The sequence below is a fragment of the Balaenoptera ricei genome, chromosome 16 (assembly GCF_028023285.1).
Source record: "Balaenoptera ricei isolate mBalRic1 chromosome 16, mBalRic1.hap2, whole genome shotgun sequence".
Taxonomy (NCBI): domain Eukaryota; kingdom Metazoa; phylum Chordata; class Mammalia; order Artiodactyla; family Balaenopteridae; genus Balaenoptera; species Balaenoptera ricei.
In genome coordinates, this window is record NC_082654.1 from 29,302,165 (window position 1) to 29,323,056 (window position 20,892).

The window sequence follows — 20,892 nt, forward strand, 5'->3', positions numbered from 1 at the left end:
CTGATTATAGAAGGAAAGCTGTTTGGAAAAAGTTTTTCAGACTGATAGGGACTGCAGACAGAGAAGGAAGAGAGAGTATAGGGCAGAGACTAGTTTAAAAAAATACTGTGAACATGGAATGGGGTTGGGGAGGCCAATTGGAGTTTAAATACTCGCAGATAGGCAGTTTTAGCTTTACACCACCGGTTACCCTTGGTTCCTCCCAAGCTCCCAAGGCCGAATTATACTCTAGGACTGCAGTCAGGCCCAGTAACTGCCAGCTTTTGTCAATGTCCCTGCCTTCTGTGACCCGTAAGCCTGAGTTGCCTGCAGGCCACAGTAAAGGAGGGGTTGCATTCCAAAGGAATGACCAAGGCTGGGCGTTGCCAAGGGAGGGGAGCCAGAGAAAATCATAGGGAAAGACTAGTTCCTAGAATGTAAGCAGCTGGAAGGCAAGGACCAGGTCAGTTTTGTTCCATGCTATATCACTACACCAAGTACACTATCTAGTCCATGGTTCCCTCCACCCTTACCCAATGAAGTCTTGTTAAATGAACGAATGAAAGACTGTGGCCCTGAGGTCACAAGCTAAGAAGGATCTATAAGCACCTTCCTGCTGGCGCTTTAAGGTGACCAGCTGGGAATGTCAGGAAACATTCTATGGGAGGCAGCCCTGGCCTATTTCAGCACATGGGCAACTTCAGGTTGAAGCCAGGGGCTGGTTTCAACCGCACAGTGGGTCTCTGGTGTGGGATCTAGGACCTTAAACGGCAGTGACTGAGAAATCTCTGAGACTGGATAAGGGGAGGACTTTGTCCTTTCTGTCTCTTTTTGCCCTCTTCCTACCAAGTCTCAGGTATCATCCTAAATGCTGTACATGCCTTATCTCATTTAATCTCCTGATATTCCAGGGAGGTCAACATTAACAATCCCCATTTTCCAGATGAAGAAACTGGAACTTGAAGAGGTTAAGTAACCTGTTCAAGGAATGAGAGCTCTTAAGTGGGAAAGCAAGATACCAACCCAACTCTCCCTGACCCCAAAGCCCTCATCTTAACTACTCCACTCCCTGCCTCTATTGGCTCCATGTTCTATCTCACTTAACCTGGTTGCAAAACATTTTGTTTACCTATCTAACTAACATTTTGAGATATTTTCAGATGAACAGAAATTTTGCAAAAACAGAAATAATCCCCATATACCCTCCATCCACATGCCCCAGATGCTGGTCTTTTATTGCCAGGAGTAAATATAGCTTACATTTCCTGACTGTACTTTTATGTCCCGTTGGACTTAAATTTTCATCAGTTTTTCAGCGATTGCAGACCCCGGCTGAAGGCGAGGAGAAGAAGCAACGTGGCAGCTGGCTGGTGGGCAGCGGGCTGCACTGACCACATGGGAACCCAGACGCCCTGGAACAGATGTGCTGACTCCCAACATTCCCCCAGGGGACAAGCGGGTCATCCAGCGACGGGGAGGCTTCAGAGGAATGTCCCAGACGCCAGGCTTGAGAGATTCATTAGCAACAAAAGATGTCTAAACAAGGGAAACATTAGCAATGACGGTCCCTCAGAATAATCCCACCCCTTTCTCCCTTGTGCTGTCAGGTCAGGGCAGAAAGACTTACTGTGAACCTACTATGAGTCAGGCACTGAATTAAGTGCTGGGGAAAATGATAACCTTGTCAGTGATGCTGCCTCAGAAAAAATGAGATGGTTGACTAGAAAAGATAGGGGAGACTTGGTAGGGATTTTCCCACTAGTATTCAATCAGGGACCCTCAGTTAGGGAAAAACCTCAAATTATTTTGGAAACAAAATTAGGAGGCTGGGGGTGGGGGAGGGAGGCAAGAGAAGATGGGACAAGTTCCCACATGAAAACAAGGCAATCCAGCTCTGTTTCCTGCCTAATGCTGGTGGTCCTGGGGGAGGGGGGCAGCTCAGAGGGAAGCAGGCCCTGTGAGAGGTGTCCAGAGAAGCGAGGGGGCCAGAATACTGCAGTTTTAAGGGCAGAGCAATACAGGTAGAGCCCCAGTTGAGCCCCCAAGCAAACCTACAGACCATAAAAAGATGAGGAGACTTGGCTAATGCTTCTGGGACAATATCTGCCTACAGAGCAGAGGGGAGAGCCATGCGGACCACCCTCAGGGTCCTTCATTGTACCCATAAGCCTTCTTGGTCCTTTATCCTTGCATGTTCTCCGTGCCTCCCTCATGTCCAGTTTCATCCTGCAGACTTCTACTGACCCAGAAAACCCCAGGGGGGACCTGCTGAGGGTCTCAAGTCGGACAGGTCTGGATTCAAGTCCCAACTCTGTCACTAACCAGCTGGATGGCCACTTAACTAACCTCTCTGAACCTCAGTTTATCATTTGTAAAGTGCAGGTGATGATACCTTTTCATGAATTGGATGTGATGATGGAAGGAGCTTACGCATGTAAAGTGCCCAACCTGGCTCCAGGAAAGCAGTCTTCTTCCTGACTTCTCAGGCCACTTTGCCCTCCCAACTGCCTGCCCTTCACCTCTGATAACGCTGGTGGCCAGCGTGTTGCTCTCTCCTTGTCTATTTTTTCCAAGTTATGGTGGAAACAGACCAAGGAGCCTGAATATCTGGGTCTGAATCCTGGTTCTGCCATATAACAGCTGTGTGACCTTGAACAAGTCACTTAATCTCTCTGAGCTCCAGGTTCCTCACTTGCAAAATGGAAATTATACCTACCTCAAATGAAATAATGTAGGGAAGTGCTTTGAAAGTGTTAAGAAACTTTATGAGACTCAGCTGATGTTTTGCTGCCCTTCTCATCTCCCCCCACAATTCTCCCACTCCCACCCTCCATCCTCTGACATCAAGCCCAACTTGGGTAGAAGGAGCACCAAGGGAGTTTGGAGCTGTGAGTTCTGGTCCAAGTTCCATCATCAATTTGGGGTCCTTTGGCAAATCATGATCTTCCCAGGGCCTAGGTTTCTCTCTGAATAGAATATCTCGCATGGCCTCTTCTACCATGAGGTTCCACCCATTTGTGGCTAAAGGGGTCAGGAGTTTATTTTCAGACAGGAATACAGTCGGGCTTGGAGGACGTCACTGCTTCTGTGCACAGCTCTGTTCTCATCACATTCTTCTATTAATAAGGCCGAGATCATGCACTGCTGGGTCACGTGTGAGCCTGAGGGTGTCTCCAATACTCAGTTTAGTGTAATTAGTCTTTTTGACCCTTAGCAGGGGAAATGTCTCCAGTTGGGGGGAAATGAAGTTGTCAAACATAGTCCTTAAGGAGAGGGAGATTTATAGGAGATCACATACAAAAGCACAGGAATTAAACAAACAAACAGGGAAAGAGCACTTAAAAGCTCAGACCAAACAATATATACTGCACGCTATGCTCAGGCAGGTCAACCGTGGTCCGAGGTCTCCCCAGGCACCACCCAAGTGTAACAGCCCAGACAATTGTTCATCTTCCAAGAAGCCCTTCCCAGAAACCAAAGGGTTGCAGGAAGGTAAAACCAATGACGTCATCGAGGGGAAGAAACGACTGGTCAGTACAGTCCTTTACTGACCATTTTGTTTTTTAAAACTTGCCTTTGTGTAGCCCAAGATTTGGGCCCTGCTCTCTGTCCTACCCCTCCTCATGGCACCCTGCTCCCTGACTACCCCAGTGACACTGCACCTCCTCGTGTCCCTCCGACTCTGCTGCCCTCTTGGTTTTCTTTCGGGTAGAGTCTCCATAAAATACAGGATGCAAGTTAAATTCCAATTTCAGCAAAACCACACATTTGTTTTTTTTAGTATAAGCATGTCCCATGGACTATTTGGGATATACTCATACTAAAAATTATTCACGGTTTAACTGAAATTTAAATTTAAGTGGGCATTGTGTATTTTTATATGCTAAATCTGGCAACCTACTATCAAGGCATTTTTGGCTTTTATCTCTGTCCAGAACATACTACCGCCACATCCTCCCTTGGCCAGCTCCATGTCATTCAAGTTCCACTCAAGTGTCCCCTCCTTAGAGTGACACTCTCTGACCCTCCCCTTCAATATAAAATAGCCGCCCTCCCTCCATAGTGCCTTTCTAGCATATTCCCCTGTTACCTCTCTCTGAAATGAGTTTGCTTATTTGTTTTCTTGCTTAATGTCTGTTTCCTCTGGCTAGAATGATAGACACTGTTATGTTTTTCCCTAATCACTCTCCAACACCTGAATGTACCTGGCACATGCCAGGCATTTAATAAATATTGGTTGAACAAATGAATGAGTAGAATGTATGCTTCAGAGCAGCGTTTCACAAACTTTAATGAAAACCCTAGAGATTCTGTTCAGTTTTGTTAAAATCCAGATTCTGATCCTATAGGTTGGGTGTGGGCCTGAGACTGTGTATTTCTAACAAGCTCCCAGTAATGCTGAAGCTGCTGGCCCACAGACCATGCTTTAAGAGGCAATAGAATTCTCTGTGATGATGGAAATGTTCTATATCTGCACTGTCCAATACGGCAGCTACTAGCCACATGTGGTTATTGAATATTTGAAATGTGGCTAGTGTCACTGAGGAATTTCACTTAATTGAAAATTTTACTTAATTCTAATTAATTTAAGTTTAAATGGTACAGCTATTTGGACAGCACAACCCGAAGGAAGTGGTTCTCAGTCTTGGCTGCACATTGGAATTACCAGAAGCTCACTGGAAAATACAGATGGCAGAATCTCTTGGTTTGGGTCTTAGAGAATTGGTTTTTACTCTTGTGTTTTAAAGCTCCCCCAGGTTATTCCAAAGTGCAACCAGAGTTGAGGACCTCGCCTTAGAGTTTTCAGAGCAGCAATACTTTACTTTCCATTCAATTCCTGCCACAGCCTAGACAGCAGAAAAGACAAGTGTAACTAAATATGATCAACCCCATTCTACTGGGAATAACTGAGGTACAGGAAGATACAGGGATTTGCCCAAGGTTATATAGCTGGTAATTGATGGAGCCAGGACCCACAGAGCCCTTGTGTTTCCACATCCATCCTCTCCCTCAAATTCTTTGTGAAAAGAGGCAAATGTCTTCAGTCAGTCAGTCCTCCCTAGCTGCCATCCTCTTTCCATAGCTGCCACCAACTTCCATCTGCCTTTGATGCCCCCTTTCCCAGGGCCTTGTCTGGCTTCATCATCCCCCAGAGAGGAGAGCCGATTAGAATCCTCACGCTGTTTTCATCATTGATCACAAAAAGAATGGGTCTCTCTCTACCAGACAGGAAGGAAATCCAAGTTTGAGTGGACGAGGGCACCTCGCCATGGAACTCACCACTCCCAGGGTGGGGCCACCAAGTGGAACAGACCCATTCCTTCCTGCCACACCTGCCCATGAGGGCACAGATTGAGGGGTCTTAGGGAGGGAAGTCAACAGTGACAACACAGGTGACCTGGGAGGGTCTCCTGAAGAGTTCAAAGACCTTGCCGGGATTTCCTGGGGCAGAGTTGGGAGGGTTGGTTTTAGGTGATCCACAGGAAAATTTTTAAATGTTTAATACTTATGTATTTATTTTAATGTATATTAAGAAAAATGCAGCTCATTAAATCTGCAATTTCACAGATATTTCTTTTTTTAAATTTTTTTTACTTTTCATTTTATATTGGAGTACAGTTGATTAACAATGTTGTGTTAGTTTCAGGTGTACAACAAAGTGATTCAGTTATTTATACACATGTATCTATTCTTTTCCCAATTAGGTTGTTACAGAATATTGAGCAGAGTTCCCTGTGCTATATACAGTAGGTCCTTGTTGTTATCCATTTTAAATATAGCAGTGTGTACATGTCAATCCCAAACTCCTTAACTATCCCTCCCCCACCCTTCCCCTCTGGTAACCATAAGTTTGTTCTCTAAGTCTCACAGATATTTCTGATATAAAGTTCCTGGAAAAATTAATTTACTTAAGAAAAAAGGGAGCACATTTAAAGCAAAATGTTAAGGAAATAACAGTACGAGTGGGACTTGGATATGGCCAAAATGGTGACGGGGGCCTGGGTATACCCTGAGGATGTAGTGAGAGGGGGCGGACTGCGTCCTTTGTTGGGAGGTCAGAGGTGGAAGGGAAGGCTTTCATGGAAACATTCTTGTCAGCAGCATGTCTTTCAATAATAAAGAATTTCTGTTGCTGACAAGAAATCCACTGTCTTGGAATAATGGTCAGGAATGAAAACAGCACAGCATCAAGCCCTCCAGGGCCTACAGTGAGGTCCAGCTGAGGGAAAGGACAATTCCCCGGCCCATTCAAGCTCCAACAAGCCTGCAGGAGACCACACTCAGCTGAACATCTCAGTCCTGCTGCAGACACGCCGGGAGAGCTGTGCTTGTCTGAGTCCGGTATCCAAGGACAGGCACTTGTGGAGGCCAAAGAGCCTGGTTCTAGCTATCCAGGCACAGCGTTTCCTCAGTTTCACCAGTCCCAGCCCCTGCCTGGAGCCCGGAAGGACTAAGCTCTGAGTGGTTACTGCCAAAAATTACACACCCATATTGATGGGTCCAACCCCATGTATGCTCAATTCACACCTTTATTTTTCAGGGGGACTCAGAGCCCCCCTGGGGAATGGATGAACCAGGACCCTGAGACGGTGAAAGGATGTGTGCTCAATTTAATGGGCTGACAGTCACACTCTGAGAATGAAAAAGGATTGGATCCAGTTTTTAAGAATAGAGTTGCCATCTTTAAGATGTTCCAAGAAGGGGGGAGGTATGAAGAGGCAGAGCACAGAGGATTTTTAGGGCAGTGAAAATACTCTGTATGATACTATAATGATGGATAATGCCATCATACATTTGTCCAAGTCCATAGAATGTATACCACCAAGTGTGAACCATAATGTAAACTATGGACTCTGGGTGATTATGATATATCAATGTATATATCACTAGTAACAAAAGTACCCCTCCAGTGGGGGTTATTGATAATGGGGTAGGCTGTGCAAGTGAGGGGGCAGGAAATACATAGGGATTCTCTGTACTTTCCTCTTAGTTTTGCTCTGAACCTAAAACTGCTCTTAAAAAATAAATTTAAAAAAAGTTCCAAGAGAATTTGTGAACACCCAAAATCAAAATAACCTGAGGGTGGGGGAGTGACTTCAGAGAGAAACAACTTAATTGTGGGTATAACTGAGGGCGCTTAAACTGTTTACACCTTACGGGGCGTGGGCTAAAGAATGTGCTCAGAACTGGCATAATCTATATAAGGCACCCAGGAAGGTTTGCTCAGAGAGTCAGTTTATATCTTCAGTATGATACGGGGAACAAGGTGTCCAGATCCACAACTGGGAGATCAGTTGTGGAGGCAGGTAACAACCACAACCACAGTCAAATCAATGGCTAACGTTAAGTGGATACTTACTAAGTGCCAGTCACCATTTAAAAGCATTTACTCCTACAACAACCTTAGGAGGTAGGCACTAATAGTATCCCCATTCTACAGATGAGGAAACTGAGGCACAGAGCTGTTAAGTGACCCACCCAAAGCCACATCTGGCTAGTAGGCATGGAGACATCTGGCACTCACAGCTGCATGATACTGCCATTAAGACCATCCAGGTAACACGCATGCTCCAAGCTCATGCTCACCAAGCTATCCTCAAAGGTAACACTGGCTAAGACAGCAGAGTGAGATTCAAATCTTGGTTTTATCACAGTTTAGCTTCTTAACCACTTTATGCCCCAATCCCTCATCTGTAAAATGGGAATAATAATACCTGTCTTGCAGGGTGTATGAAGATGAAATGAGAGGATGTACTCAAAGCCCTTAGCAGTGTTCTTGGCACGGGGGAAGCCCTCTTGGTTACTGACCAGCTTAACCTCCCCTATAGGTAAATCTTCTTGGGAAGCTTCATAATAACAATGGCTCCCTTTTACTGAGGGCTTCCCACGTGCCCTCCGCTAAGAGCTTTGAGTACATCCTCTAGTTTCATTTTCATGCACCCTGCAAGGCAGGTGTTATCATTCTAATTCAGAATATTTGAATTCTGGTTTATCCATTTACCTCTTGTGAATTTAATCATTTCCCCAGAGACAAATATTTTCTGGGCGTAGAAACCCAAATAGCACCTTCGGGCCTGCAAAGCTGAAGCCCAGGCCCCGAGGGCTCCATGGGGGTGCCTAGACGGCCCCTCCCAGGCACCAGCCATCTGATGCTTGGGGCCACCTCTATAGGCTGCCACAGTATATGCCCAGGACACCCTGAAGCTGCTAATCCTAGCATCAACACTATGTTTTTCCTCGAAGGATTTCCTTTCCTTTAACAAAATCGGTATTGACTAATATTAACACATAATCAAACTGTTAACACCAACGCTTGTTTGATGTATGGCCTCCTAGGTATCGTCATATGTATCTACACATCCTTAAACAAAGAAAAAAAAAAGAAAGAAATTCTCTTTTATGTACAGTTCTTGCTTTTTCACTTAACATATGATAGAAATCTTTCCATGTCAGAATATAAAGCTCTACATTATATTTAAAAATCTACATAAAATGCAGCATGCTTTTTTTTAACTGGTTAAGGAAGAGTGAACATTTATCCTTTTTAACTCCTCAATATTTTTAAACTTTTCAACAATGAAGGTATATTGCTTAAGTGAAAAAGAGCTTAGAAGTGCTTTTTTAAAATTAATATTGAAAAGATAATGTTGCAACACTTTAAAAATAAACAGTTTCATTTTTGTTAATTATTTTCCAGTTCTTGTCCACATACAGGAACTAGAACAAATATTTTTACCTAGTTATGACCATGCTGAAATACTCCTTTATCACATTATCTGAAACATTTGCCCACGTTTCTACGGAGCCCCCTTAAAGGCTTGTATAAAGGTGTGGAGAGCATGGGGGCGGTGGAAGGTGGTGGGCTATTCCACAGGGTAGTGTCCAGAGCAAAGCTCCAGGGACAGAGCGCTTAGCAGTCTGGTAAGACCCCTGGACCCCTTCCCAGAATAATACTTTCAAATGTATAAAATAAGGGATTTCCCTGATGGTCCAGTGGTTAAGACTCCACGCTCCCAACGCAGGGGGCCCGGCTTCGATCCCTGGTCAGGGAACTAGATCCCGCATGCGGCAACTAAGAGCCCGCACGCGGCAACTAAGAGCCCCGCACGCAGCAACGAAGGTCCGGCGTGCCTCAACTAAGACCCAGCACAGCCAAATAAATAAATTTAAAAAACTATTTTTAAAAACCAAATGTATAAAATAAGATATATAAGATTACAAAAGAAAACAATTACATCGAAGTACAATTATCAAAATAAAAATATGTAAAATTGTAGTAATATATGTACCTCTTTGTGCATTAAGGAACAAAGTCTAGCAGTGAGTCTAATTTCTATCATTAATTCCAAAGTTGTGATGAACACAAATATTTCATGATATCTACAACACAATAATGTGATATGAAAACATCTGTGATTTCTATTGGTGACAAGTCTCAGGTTCACTAATATGGCTGTGGTTGTTGAGTACATTTGTAATTGAAGGAAATGCTACATTTCATTTTATGTTAGCAAAAATAAAGATGTCATTTTTCCCCAACCCAAATTCATAGACCCCCTGAATTCTATAAGAGAAGTGGGTTCTAGGTCTACTGATGCCTGCTCTGCAGAATTGCTATACTTACTAGCCTAGGAAAGATGAAGGGAGAAAATTATTTCCATATCTCTTCCCTATTCATTTTTTTCTACATATTTTATCCAAACCACCAGGCTCTGCAGCTCCCATGATTAGGAGATCATTCAGAATTAATTTTCTAGAGATGGGAGAAACCCATCTCTAACCAACTGCCCAGCCCCCAACCACTTCCACTCCCTGGTCATCCTCTGCACATACACAGAAAGAAGCTCGTCTCACCATCTTCCAACTCAGCGTGCTTCATATTTGCACTAGATTTAACATGCACATCCCTCCTTCTTCCTTCCTAATAGTTACGAAGTCGCCAAACAAGTCCAGTCAGTTCTGAATGAAGGAAGCTGGATAATCCGCCTACTTATTGGAGGCTGCCTAATCCAAATAGATGTTTTTCATCACTGAAGGTATTTTCCAGGACTCTGCAAATCCAGAGGATCAGTCTCCTTCTTTCACACAAGCATCAGCATTGGATTCATTTCTGAAATCACCGGCACCAACCAGGCTCTGGTTCTTGGCCCAAGTTTCAGAAATTATCTGCAATGATTGTACTCTCCTTTTCTTCCACCAATAATTATAACATATTGCTTTGTGTGGCACCTTATGCTTCTCAGAAGTAATGTTCACATACGAAATGCTGTTATCCCAGAGGCAGGATGCAGACACGGAACTGTGGATTCCTAATGCAATGTTCATTCCATGATGCCAAGATTCAATTATTACTATTTCCGTTATAACAGAGAATTCCTAAAACATAGTGAAGTTGTGTCCCCTTTAACTAAACATGAAAATCTCATGATCTCTTTTATTTGAAAACTTTAAATGCTTAAAATATTGTGGCTAAAAACAAATTAAAGAAATGGGAATTTTTGAAATACTCTATTTTTTAAACTACTACTCTTATTTTGATTTTTAAAAACAATAGAATTCAGCTTCAATCACACAATATCCTAGATGTGTGATCAAATTGTCCCAGTTTGTCTGGGACTTCCTGTTTTAAAACTAAAAATGCTACAGTTTGCAAACCCCTCAGTCTTGGACAAACCCTCCATCCTGGGAAAACCAGGACAGTTGGTCATACCAGGTGTCACTGTAAGCTTTGACGTTGATTATTGGCCACAATTTTTTTAATCCTTCATAAGGTCAAAGATAGACCACAACAGGTATCATTTTCATTGCCATACCTTTGCTGCTCCACAGAGATGTGGACCCTCTCCCATCAATTTATTTCTCTAAGTGATTTTAAAAGTTCAAAGTATATGTAAATACCAAAAAGTTAGGTTTCATTGGTTGTAAGTAACAGAAACCAATTCACTCTAACTTAAGCAAAGAAGGAATTTCTCAAAAACAAAAACAAAAACAAAAACAAAAACAGAATCCAAGGAAAACCTGAAGAACCTGGCTTTGGAATGGACAGGAACTAGAATAGCTCCTGGGATCGAAGTAGCAAGAATTACTGGGCAATCCCTTTTGTGAAGAGATTAGCAAACTTTTTCTTTAAGGGTCCAGATAGTAAATATTTCAGGCTTTGTGGGGCAGTCTCTATCGTAACTACTCAATTTTGTCATTGTAGCATGAAAGCAGCCATAGACAATACATAGACAAATGACTGTGTCTGTGTCCCAGTAAAACTTCATTTACAAAAATAGCCAGAGACCCTGATTTGGTTGGTGGCCACAGTTTGCCAACCTTTGCTTTAGGGTATATCGTTTGGCATGGATCTACTCTGTTTTCAGTCTTCTTGAATCTTTCTTGAATCTTTGGCTCAAGATTCAAATTCAAAGAAGGAAGCATCTGATTGGCAGAATTCTTTGGCCAGGGGAGAGTGGGGTGCCATGATTGGCCAGATTTTATCCATTTTGGAGAGGTAACTCCCCAAAGCAAAATTAGGGACAGTTACCAAAGAAGGAGGAATGAATTCAGGTGAAGCTGAAACAATAGCTATTTACTTCATCAGGGTTAGTTTCTCATTACCACTTTACTCTCTAGGGGAGTCCAAGAAACCCAGGACATAATAGTATTATAATAGAGTGTTTTTTCAGCTGAACCAAACTTGGGTCCACTTGCCCACTGAGCAGAAAAACCCATCTACTGACACCAGGTTGTGGCGAAGGGAAGTGCGGCATTTACTGCAGGGCCAAGCCAGGAGAATGGGCAGCTCATGCTCAAAAGACCTGAACTCCCTGATGGTTTTCAGAGAAGGGTTTTTAAAGGCAACATTTTGGCGGGTGAGGGTTGCAGTTTGTGGACTTTCTTCTGAGTGGTTGGTGGTGATGTAACAGGGTGATGTGTCAGGAATCTTAATCATCAGCCTTCTGGTTCCAGCCAGTCTGAGGTCTACGTGCTTGTGGTTAGCATGTAGTCCATCCTCTACCTGGTCTTAGTTTCTTCAGAACAACTCAAAGATATGCATCAGATTGTTACATACATCCCTTAAGGAGGAACTAAGACTCTGTTTTATCGCTGAACTATTGTTTTAGCTATCATTACTTTCCTTGCTTGACTGCTTTTCCTTTGTTTCTGCATTCTCTCACTTCCCTAATTTGTAACTGCTTGAGTCTGCTCTTTGGAACTCAGGGAAGGCCTAGTAGACTAAAGCCTTTTTTCGTACAAACAAGAAACAGGGGACACACAGGGGCTTTTGCACCTGGGAAGGCACTTCAGGGTCCTGATCACTTTCAGTATCACCAGCCCCAAAGGGGGCATATCCACGTGTTTCGGTGAATGACACATGCCCCCTGAAGTTGTGCAGGGTGGCCCTGGGAGAAATGGATGGCATGGGGTTAGAGTTAGTTTATGAAAGAGATGGAATGAGCACTTTGTTTTCTGACTTTCAGGCCTCTCTTCCTTGCACCATTAAATTAAGTCTGATTAAGCTCAAGATTTGATTTTTCCAACACAAATAATCCTCTCTCCTGTCTCCTTCAACCAGCCAGGACCCGGCATTTTTGTCCTTGTGGATTCAGAGCCTCCGACACACCTCCCCAGAGTAGGTGCAGCTTTGGTGGTAGGGTTGAAGAAATACATGCTGCACTACCGCCCCAGTGATATATATCCCACTAGTCTGTTACAGGGCTAAAGTTAGAATGATTAGTGAGTGAGGAAGACAACTGCTCTTTTACATTCTAGCAAATCAGTCCCTGAGAGACTGCTCTGTGTTTCTTTATTCTAGAAGTGAAGTATTCCCAGTCTTCGATGTCCTGGAGTCATTCTGCCTTGTGTTTTCGTCTACCCCTATTTTGACCTCCACCCCCACTGCTCTCCCAACACCTGCCCCTTCTTGGTGGCAGGAGTCGGGGGTCTCTTTGATCTTGGTTCAGGTGGAAACCAGAGGAAATCCTAGATTAGGCTCTGATGGCCAAAGAATGTCTATCAGCCCCAGGGAGGGGCACTCAGTTGGAATGAGATAAGAGTATGGATTTTATGTTTATGAAAAAAATTGCATTTTGTGATATTTCTGTAAAAATTGAGCTAAGCATTGTAGGTGCTGAGTAGTATGGTTTTGATAGAAGGAAAAACCACACATTGTACATGACAATAGGGTTAAGGATGACCAAATGTCCCAGTTTTCTCAGGACCAAGCAATTTCCCAGGACTTGGGACTTTCAGTGATAAAACCAGGTCACTCCAGGGGTAAATAATAATAATAATAATAATTTACTATGTGTCAGGCACTATTCTAAGCACTTTACATTCATTTACTTCTCAACCGACTCAATGAGAGAGGTACTGTATTTATTTCTGTTTTTTTTGTTTTTTTTTTTTTTTTAAACGTTTCTTTAATTAATGTATTTATTTTATATTTATTTTTGGCTGTGTTGGGTCTTCGTTGCTGTGCGAGGGCTTTCTCTAGTTGCAGAGAGCGGGGGCCACTCTTCATCGCGGTGCGCGGGCCTCTCACTGTCGCGGCCTCTCCCGTTGCGGAGCACAGGCTCCAGACGCGCAGGCTCAGTAGTTGTGGCTCACGGGCCTAGTTGCTCCGCGGCATGTGGGATCTTCCCAGACCAGGGCTCGAACCCGTGTTCCCTGCATTGGCAGGCAGATTCTTAACCACTGCGCCACCAGGGAAGCCCTATTTCTGTTTTACAAATAAAGAAATTAAGGATCAGATAAGGCAAGTAACTCACCCAATGTCACACAGCTAGGTAAGTGTGAAGCTGGGATTGAAACCCAGGTCTGTCTGACTCTCAAATTCATCCAATCCATTATGTTTCTTAACCATCATCATCTCTCTATGACCATTATTCAAACTAGAAAGAGGTTTTAAAAAAATAATTCTTATTATCCCTCTCCTCCTCCTTCTTCTTTTTGACACATCATGCTTAACCATTCTTGTAAATGAAACAGAATGTTCAGGGACAGGCACAAATATATATAGGAAATTTATACTATTTGATAAAGATAGGACTTCAAATCAGTGGGGGGAAAGGTGACTTATTCAGTAAATGTTGCTGGGACAATTAGGTAGCCATCTGGAAAAAAAATACAGTTGGGTCCCTATTTCACACTTTATACTAAAATAAATTCCAAATGGAAAGAAGGTTTTAGTGAGGGAATGAAATAAAAGAAATATTAGAGGGAAGCATGGGAATGGAGAAGATCTTTCTGAGTATGATACAAAATTCAGAAGCCATAAGAGATAACTAGTAAGGACCTACTGTATAGCACAGGGAACTCTACTTAATACTCTGTAATGACCTATATGGGAAAAGAATCTAAGAAAGAGTGACTATATGTATATGTATAACTGATTCACTTTACTGTACACCTGAAACTAATACAACACTGTAAATCAACTATACTCTGAAAAAATTTTTTAAAAAGAAGCCATAAGAGAAAATTGATAAATTCCACTACATCTTAAAAATACTTTGCATGGCAAAACAAAGTTAAAGAGGTAAAACCAACTAGAGGAAATATTTTCAAAGTATCACAAACCAAGAACAATCTTCCTTAATGGATAAAGCATTTGTACAAATCATTAGAAAAAGATTGGTGAGCAATATAATAATATAACACAACACAATAAAGAAATAATGAGGATAGACAGGTCACAGAAGAGACTGACCCCTAACCATATGAAAAGATAGTGAGCTTCACTGATAAGAGAAATGAAAATTAAGACTATAAGGAAGCACTCACCTATTGCATTGGCAAAGATCCAAAAACCTGGTAACTCTGTATTGGTGAGGATGTAAATTGGTACAATCTCTTTAGCGGGCAACTGGCAAGGTCTATTACCTTTGATTTGACAATTCCACAGCAACACTCACACACGTAGGAAAATGATGTGCAAGGGTTTTTGTTGCAACACTTTTGGTCATTGGAAGCAACCTATATATTCATCAAAGGGAACTGGTTAAACAACTGCTACCTCTATACAGTGGAATATTATGCAGCCATGGAAAAGATGAGGAGACTGCCCGCAGTGATAAGGAATGATCTCTAAGATATATTGTTAAGAAGACAAAGTGCAAAACAGTGTGTAAAGTATGTTACTATTTGCATATGCGGGTCCTGAAGGAGGGTAGATAAAATATTATGTATATGTATGTTTGTAAATGAATGAAAATCTCTGGGAAGATACACAAGAAACTGGTAACAGTGGTCCATATAGGGAAGGGAGACTTCCCCGCCCGATAAACTTACTTTTATATCTTTTAAAATCTGTGATATGTTAATGTTGTACCTGTAAATAAATATAGATAGATAAATTTTTTAAATGTAAAAGAGATCCAGGGCTGGCTTAATGGACGTACAACCTATATACTTGCAAAGGGCCCTGCACTCGGTTTAATGCTCCGATGTCACCACCTTGAAATTCTTAATAATTTTTGAACAAGGGTCCCTTCACTTTCATCTTGCACTAGGGCTGTGTAAATTATCTAGCCAATCCTGGAGAAACTCTTGGTTTACAAATGTTATCTGAGGTTAAGTCCTGATTTAAAAGGAGATACTTGTGGAAGTCAAAGACATTTTCATTTGCTTGTGGCCACTACTGACAACCATTAAACAATAAATAGCCAAATAAATCTTTGCAATTGCAGGGCAAACAACCCAAATCATCTGTATTTGCCTGATCACTAAAAGCCACACATTTGCCAGCAGGAATATCTACCCTCAAATGATGAGGTTCACTTTGCCCAAACTGGAAAAGCCATTTCCAGCTCTTCAAAGACTACCTGACATTTCAGCTTTCTGTGAAAGGAAGGTCTGCACAATAAAAATCTCATGCAGTTTCTGCCTGTCACACAGACTAAACAAAATGATGCTTCTTTTAAAACATATATACATGAGATATTTTGCTTTTAGGAATTTTGTTATGATAACCTCAGGCAAACAAACACAACAGAACTAGCTCCTACCTGGCCAGGGTGGTATCGCCTGTCTGAACAGTCCTTTCAATCTGGGCAGTTTCAGCCAAGGATGCTTATCCTCAAATGAATGGATTATAAATATATTTTATTATAGGACTAGAATAAGTGCCAGAAACACTCCAGCAAAGTGAACCAAAGACAACACTCAGAGGATAAGGAGGGAGAAAGATGCAGTTTAGACAACAATTATGTCTATTTACTGTGCATTTTAGTTTCTTGGCTGTAAAATGGGTAAAATACTACCTATTTCACAAAGCCTCGCCATGGATTAAATGAGATAATGGACGTGGATATGCTTTGTAAATTGCTAATCAGTAAGGTATCATCATCCATATTATTATGTAAGGTTATTATTTTGAGTGGGTATCTGTGTTTGTACTGCCAGTGTTGCTTTAAATGCGAGGGGCAGCCACGTTTAATACCTCCACCACTAACTAAAGAACTCTTTTCTTCTAAGTGCAAAAGTAAAACAGGGCCTCCCAATGTAAAATAAACAAACAACCCAGAAGTAAACAGAATGAAAAGTGAAAGTTCCCCTTCACCTTCTGCCACAAATCCTAGTCCTTTTAACAGAGCATAGTATAAATTCTTCTAGGAGGATTTTTTAAACATATCTGAATAACAAAATAAAACTGCTAAAGTCTGTGAGATGCATCACAACCCCCTTCCCAATGTTAGGGAATGGCATTGCTTCTCATGGCTATTGTGAATAATGTTGCCGTGAACACAGACGTACAAATATCTGTTGAAGTTCCTTCTTTCAATGCTTTTGGGTATATACCCAGAAGTGAACTTGCTGGATCATATGGTAATTTTATGTTTAATTTTTTGAGGAACCATCAGACAGTTTTCCACAGCAGCGACACCATTTTACATTCCTACCAGCAATGTACAGGGTTCCGATTTCTCTGCATTCTCTCCAACACTCACTTCTTTTCTTTTTTTTTTATATAATTGTCCTAATGGGTGTGAAGTGGTGAAATCTGCACTTTTAACATGCTCCTCCACATGATTCTTTTTTTAAAATTAATTAATTATTTACTTATTTGGCTGCGTTGGGTCTTCGTAGCTGCGCAGTAGTTGTGGCTCGTGGGTTCTGGAGCGCAGGCTCAGTAGTTATGGCGCACGGGCCTAGTTGCTCTGCAGCATGTGGGATCTTCCCAGATCAGGGCTCGAACCTGTGTCCCCTGCATTGGCAGGCGGATTCTTAATCACTGCGCCACCAGGGAAGTCCATCCACATGATTCTTATTCACACCAAAGTTTGAGAATTGCTGTCTTTAGAAATCTTAGCAGGGGCTTCCCTGATGGCTCAGTGGTTGAGAATCTGCCTGCCAACGCAGGGGACACGGGTTCGAGCCCTGGTCTGGGAAGATCCCACATGCCGTGGAGCAACTAAGCCCGTGTGCCACAACTACTGAGCCTGTGCTCTAGAGTCCGTGAGCCACAACTACTGAGATTGCGTGCTGCAACTACTGAAGCCCGCGTGCCTAGAGCCTGTGCTCCGCAACAAGAGAAGCCACCACAATGAGAAGCCCGCGCACAACGAAGAGTAGCCCCCTATAGCCGCAGTTAGAGAAAGCCCGTGAGCAGAAACAAAGCCCCAACACAGCCAAAAATAAATAGATAAAATAAATAAATTAAATTAAAAAAAAAAGAAATCTTAGCAGCAGGAAGAAAAGGGGCAGCGAGCCTTCTAAGTCTGAGAAGCAAAGCAGGGATTTGCCTACAAGTGTCATTGTCCACAGTAAATTAATGGGGCTAGTTTGATCACCACTCAAGTGAAAAAAAAATTTAAAGGAATGGTCTTAAACCACCTGCTAAGAAGTTGGTAGGTTGAAGAGAAACAGGGAGACAGCTGCTGACCTTGGTAGCCACCTTGAGCTGAATCAAAGCAAAGAAAAAAGTCCTTCAAACTAAATATTGTCCCATAGCAGCCTTGAGCAGGACAAATAACGTTTAGCCTCACAGCCCACAAGGGGAAAATAGTTCCTTTCTGGCAACGTCTGGCTGAGTAAGCAAAACAGGGCCCTACCCGCCAAAGGGGAGGGGAACTGGTGCCAGTTACAACAGAGAGGAGGAAAGGAGGTGGGGGGAGGAGACCCATAAAAGGGTGGAGCCGTGAGCCTGTGACCTTGGGTTTCTCTCCACTGGAAAGCTTCCTTAATACTTAGGTTCGTATTCACAGAATTTTTGGATGGTAAAATGCGCTGGTAAGAAATTAGGGCAATGGGACTCAGGCTCTCAAGTGATGAAATTGTGCCCCCTAGTGGTTGTTCCTTAGCACATTCAAGTCATTAAAGATCAAAGATTGGGAGGCGGAGTGAGGAATGGACTGGTGGTGGAGATCAGTGGCAGCCTCAATTTAACTGATTACAGTTGGCTAGAATGGAGAGAATTTTGAAAATATTCTCCTCAACCCTACTTCCTGTGGTAATCTGGATGCTAGCAGTACTTTCTGTAATAAAGAGTGACATCAATTTCATTTGAGTGCTTTCTTATCATACCACACACCTCTGCACAACACCAAAAGGTAGGTTTTATTGTTGTTGTTATTATTACTACTATTCTCATCTAATGGGTGAAGGAACAGAGGCTCAGAGGGTTCAGTGACTTTTCCAAGGCCACAGGCTCCACCTCTGAACCACAGCTCCTCACAACATGTAAGCACCTAAGAACATAATGGAAAAGAAACAGATCACTGGAATGAAAAGCCATGCCTCCTTACTTAAGTTCTCTGCCATGACTAGGGGAAGCAGACATATACACTAGAAAATAACTTTATGTATTTTTTGTACTGTTAAAAAGAAATAAAAGCCCCAAATGGAGTCATTTGTCCCCATGTCAGCAAACCAAGATTTTGCTGCAGTTTCAACCTCTCCCCAGAAAGCGACCTTCAAATAGACAATCTGATCAGCACTAGGGAGATAATCTGTAGAAGACCCCTGGCATTTGCTTCCCCCCAAAAAAGAAGACGACCTGGCCTGAAACAATTCTTTCTTTTCTTTTGCTAATAACTTCCTCGCCCCACCCTCCTTCTGACTATAAAAACCTTCCATTTTCGGGGCTTCCCTGGTGGCGCAGTGGTTGAGAATCCGCCTGCCAATGCAGGGGACACAGGTTCGAGCCCTGGTCTGGGAGGATCCCATATGCCGCGGAGCAGCTAGGCCCGTGCGCCACAGTTGCTGAGCCTGTGCGTCTGGAGCCTGTGCGTCTGGAGCCTGTGCCTCTGGAGCCTGTGCTCCGCAACGGGAGAGGCCGCGATAGTGAGAGGCCCACGCACCGCAATGAAGAGTGACCCCCACTTGCCGCAACTGGAGAAAGCCCTCGCACAGAAACGAAGACCCAGCACAGCCTAAATAAATTAATTAATTAATTAATTAATTTTAAAAAAAAACAAAAAAAAAACCTTCCATTTTGTACAACTCCTTGGAGCGCCCTTCTATTTACTAGATGAGATGCTGCTCGATTTATGAATCATTGAATAAAGCCAATTAGCTCTTCAAATTTATTCAGTTGAATTTTTGTTTTGTAACAGTTAAAACATAAAAATAATAGAATTATTTGTTGGGCTTCCCTGGTGGCACAGTGGTTAAGAATCTGCCTGCCAATGCAGGGGACACGGGTTCGAGCCCTGGTCTGGGAAGATCCCACATGCTGCGGAGCAGCTAAGCCTGTGTGCCACAACTACTGAGCCCGCACTCTAGAGCCCGTGAGCCACAACTACTGAGCCCGCATGTCACACTGCTGAAGCCCGCGCCTAGAGCCTGTGATCCACAACAAGAGAAGCCACTGCAATGAGAAGCCCACGCACCGCAACGAAGGGTAGCCCCCGATCGCCGGAACTAGAGAAAGCCCACGCAGCAACAAAGACCCAATGCAGCCAAAAATAAATAAATTTATTTTTAAAAATTATTCATAATCCCACCATGCAGAATTATTCACTATTTGCATTTTGGTGAATATTATCTAAGACTTTTTACTATGTGCATATATAATCGTATATATCATTATTTTATTAAGAAAGAAATAATAGTATTTGTTATTGTTATTCACTGAGGCATTATGTTTGTATGTATGTGTTACATCCCGAGAAAAAGAATCCCAGGATTTTCCCTCCTGTGTGTTTTCATCTTGATTCCGCAAGATGGTCTATGATGCCAGCCAAGATCACCAGTACAAAGGATGGGATGGGATCAGGTAGTCTCTCATTATTCTAGATCACCAAATTGCACACCAAATCTGGGGTTGATCACTTTACAACTGTTTAAGCTGCTTGTGAGGTTCACAACAATTTACCCAACTCTGTGGTCATTAATGGATGCTTTATCATCAGTTAGAAACCAGATGATAGCTCTGGAGCACTGCCTGGTAAGAACCTGGTGTTTGCCTCTCTTCTCAGCAATGTTGATGATCTTGAGAACCTTGGCCAGGATGTTCATGTGCACCATTATGGTGGCACGGAAAGATGGTGGAAAGAGCATGACAGTCTTTTATGACCTATGTTTCCCCTTACTATATCACAACATTCTAAAGGCTGCCTTTAACTTTTTTTAGTGGCTTTATTCATAATAGTCAAACACTAGAAGGAAGCCAAACAGCCAAATATCCATCATACAATTTACCTTTGTAACCATTTTCAGTGTAAAATTCAGTGGCATTAAGTACATTCACACTGTTGTGCAATCATCACCACTATCCATCTCTAGAACTTTTTCATCATCCCAAACTATAACTCTGTACCCATTTAACAATAACTCCCTATTCTCCCCTCCCCCCAGCCCTTGGTAATCTCTGTTCTATTTTCTTTCTCTATGAATTTGACTACACTGGGTACCTCATATAAGTGAGATCATACAGAATTTGTTTTTTTGTGATTGGCTTATTTCACTTAGCACAATGTCACT

The 20,892-nt window shown here is 42.6% G+C and overlaps 1 pseudogene; it reads right to left on the minus strand.

Moving 5' to 3' along the window:
• Positions 1-20,048: 20,048 nt before the first annotated feature.
• Positions 20,049-20,436, minus strand: LOC132351081 (small ribosomal subunit protein uS8-like; annotated as a pseudogene).
• Positions 20,437-20,892: the final 456 nt, after the last annotated feature.